This window comes from Mustela putorius, unplaced genomic scaffold, assembly GCF_011764305.1.
Source record: "Mustela putorius furo isolate JIRA1106 unplaced genomic scaffold, ASM1176430v1.1 tig00000460_pilon_pilon_pilon, whole genome shotgun sequence".
Taxonomy (NCBI): Eukaryota; Metazoa; Chordata; class Mammalia; order Carnivora; family Mustelidae; genus Mustela; species Mustela putorius.
The window spans coordinates 50,002-53,768 of NW_025421389.1; positions in this window are offsets into that span (position 1 = coordinate 50,002).

Consider the following 3,767-nt stretch of genomic DNA (forward strand, 5'->3'; position numbering starts at 1 on the left):
GTGGTGTGTGTGTGTGTGTGTGTGTGTGTGAAAGACAGACACACACAGATTATTCTACAGAAGAACATTTTCTCTGTTTCCAAAGTTTTATTATACTAGCATAAAAAACCTTTCGATGCCCGTCTTTAAGATAATGTAAAAATTATGTTAATATCTGTACAATATTTGCTGAGAGGCAGTGTAAAAAATGGGCTTTACGATCATTCAGAATCAGTTCTTTTTATTTGAATCTGTCTTCTATTAGTTGAGTGACATTAGGCAAGTTTCATTTACCACATGTCTTCATTTGTAAAATAGAAATAACAATAAACTACCTCTGAGAGTCTTTGTGAAGATTAAAAAAAACAGACTTCCAGTTTCTGGTTCTGCGTGTAAGGAGCTTAAAAATCACCACTATTATGTCTCAACAAGTAAAAAAAGCTGCATTGACTTAAAAATCAACAACTGTTATTGTATCTAGGAAAGCACTGAGGACAGAGGGCAAAGCATGACTCCTAAGATTAGAGAGACGGGCAGGCAAACAGGGAGTCATAGCTTACGTGAGCAGAAACCTCCACCCCAAGTCAGCACTGGGGTAGAAAAACCTGAACTACAACTGACAATTGATGGGGCTCAGAGAGAAGTCTGAGAGTTAAAGCATCGGGGGCCCCAATAATAAGAGGGGTCCTGCAATTTTGTGAGATTTATATCCAGGTGTTCAACCAGGTTCCCATAGTAAAGTACCAGAGAAAAATCCCCTTGTGCTTCCTTTGGGGGAGGGAAAAAGCAATTATTTTCAAATACACCAGAGTGCTTTGCTCTTAACAAGGCCTGACCTCAGGGGATGCTAGTTAACTGGATGGAGCCTGACCTGCTGCAGAGTTACCAGAACCTAATTGACTGGGGGAAAGGAAATACCCAACGTAAGCCCACTCTAGCCATCCTCTTCTAGGGAAGGTGGGTGGAGGAAATAAAACTAAAAACACCTGTGATGTTCACAGTGCAAAGACATAGGCTCACTAATCACTGAGAACTAATCATAGGATTATAGAACACTTTACCTCCCACAGCTTAACACTACTTTATGAAAAGCCTATTTACAACAGTTCCTTTTGCCCAATACATCATGTCTGACTACCAAGAAAAATTCATAAGATATACCAAAAGGCAAAAAACTCAATTTAAGGAGTCAGAATAGAGTAAGCCTCAAAATCAGAAGTGGCAAAAAACTTAGACTGAGACTTTAAAATAATTATTATTAATATGCTAAGGATTGTAATGGATAAAGTAGACAGGGTACAAGAGTATGTAAGTGGGGGGGTATAAATCCTAAGGGAAAAAAACCACAAAAAATGCTGCAGATCAAAAACACTGTAGCAGAAATGAATGCCTTTGATGGGTTAATTAGTAGGTGGAACACAGCTTAGGAAAGAATCTTGTGCTTGAGGATATCACAATAGAAACCTCCAAAATCTTACCCACAGAGGAACAAAGATAAGAATTACTTCCAACGTCCCTTAGAAACCATGCTGAGCAAGAAAAGAGAGGAGCGAAATAATTAAAGTGTTGAGAGAAAATAACCACCAACCTAGAATTCTCTACTCTGTGAAATCATCCTTGAAAAAGTGAAGGAGAAATAAAGACCTTCTCAGACAAATAAAAATTGAGGGACTTTATTGCCAGCAGCTATGTCTGCAAGATATGTTAAAGGAAATACTTTAGAGAGAAGGAAAATAATTTAGGCCAGAAACCTAGGTTGACGTAAGTAAAAAGAGTACCGAGAAGGAATAAATAGAGGTTAAATAAAAACTTTTGTTTTTCTTACTCATAACTGATATAACAGATAAAAATTTATTCAATAATAGTAGCAACAGTGTATTTGATGATGTATGCTTATGTATATATCCTATGTATCATATGTATGCTTGTGTACTCATAGATCAGTGAAATGATTGACAGCAAATATACAAGGGACAAGAGGGAGGAATTAGGATTAATTTGATATTATAAGGTATTAACATTACCTGTGAAGCAGTATAGTGTTATTTGAAAACAGACTTGGATTAGCTGTATATATAAACTTTAAACTGCAGGGCAACCACTAAAAAAGTGAAAAAAAAGAAGCTGAGGTATGCTAAGAAAGGAAAGAAAATGGAACCATATGTAATGCTCAATTAAAACTACAAAAGGAAGAATAATAGGGCAAGAGAAAAACAGGAACAAAGAACAAAAGCAACAAATAGAAAGCAGTAACAAATGTGGTAGATATGAAACCAACTATATCAATAATCACTTTTGTTTTTTAAAAAAACACTTTATTAAAATGTATTTGATATATAACACATTAAGATGTTCAACATGTTAATTTGATATGTTTATATGTTGTAATATGCCATTGTAGTGATAATTAGCACCTCTATAACATTATATAATTAAACTTTCAGCTTAGTGATTGGATAATTAAAATCTAGTTTCTCATCAAGTTTGGTGATTATAATACAATATTGTCATCTATATTCTTATTCTGTGCATTAGATCTCTATGGCTTTTTACTGCTCAGTGTGTTCGTACCCTTAAACAACAACTGTCCTATCTCCCCACAGCCTATCCACTGTCATCTACCATTCTGGATTTTCTTAGATTCTACATTATAAGTGATATCATACATTACTTGTCTTTCTCTAACTGACTTATTTCACTTATAATGTGCTCAAGGCCCATCAATATTGTCATAAATGGTAGGATAGTCTTCTTGGTCATGGCTGAATAATATTCTATTCCTTCATCTGTTGATGGGCACTTATGTTGTCTCCATATCTTAGCCATTGTGAATAATGCTATAATAAACATGGAAGTACATATCCTTTTTCCATCCCCTTCAATATCATGTTTTCATTTCCTTTGGGTATATACCCAGAAGTGGAATTTCTAGATCATGTGGTAGATCTATGTTTAATTTTATGAGGCACCTCCATATTTCCATAACAGTTGACACAATTACATTCTCAAAACAATGTATGAAAAGTTCCTTTTCTCCACATACTTTCCAACACTTGTTATCTCCTGCTTTCATGATGATAGGCATTTTAACAAATTGTGAGGCAATATCTTATTGTGGTTTTATTTGCATTTCCCTGATGATTACTGATGTTGAGCATCTTCTCATGTCTATTTAGTTCTTCCAGCCATTAAAAAAAATATTTATTTGAAAGAGAGAGTGCACACGTGGGGGCAGAGTTTTAGGGAAAGAATCTCAAGCAGATTCCCCACTGAGTGCATTGCCTGACACAGGACTCGATCTCATGACCCCAAGGTCAAGACTTGAGTCAATATCAGGAGTTGGATGCTCAACCGACTGAGCTACACAGGAGCTGACCATTTTTAAATAGAATTGTTTTATTGTTATTGAGCTATGTGAGTTCTTTATATATTTTGGATATCAAACCCTCATTCAGTAATGTGATTTCTAAAAATGTTCTTCCATTCTGTCAGTTGCCTTTTAATTTTGTTGAAGTTCATTTTGGCTGTGCAAAAGCTTTTAAGTTTGATGCAGTACCATTTGTTGATTTTTTTGTTTTTCTTATTTGTGATTTTGGTGTCCTACTAAAAAAATCATTGCCAAGAGCAATATTGATGAACTTCTTTGCTATGTATTCTTCAAAGAGTTTTTATGATATAAAATATTATGTTTAAGTTTCTGATCTAAGTTTTAAATTCTTATGTTTAATTTTTGTGAGTGGTGTAAGATAGGGGTACACTTTCTTTTCTTTTAAATTTTATTTATTTAT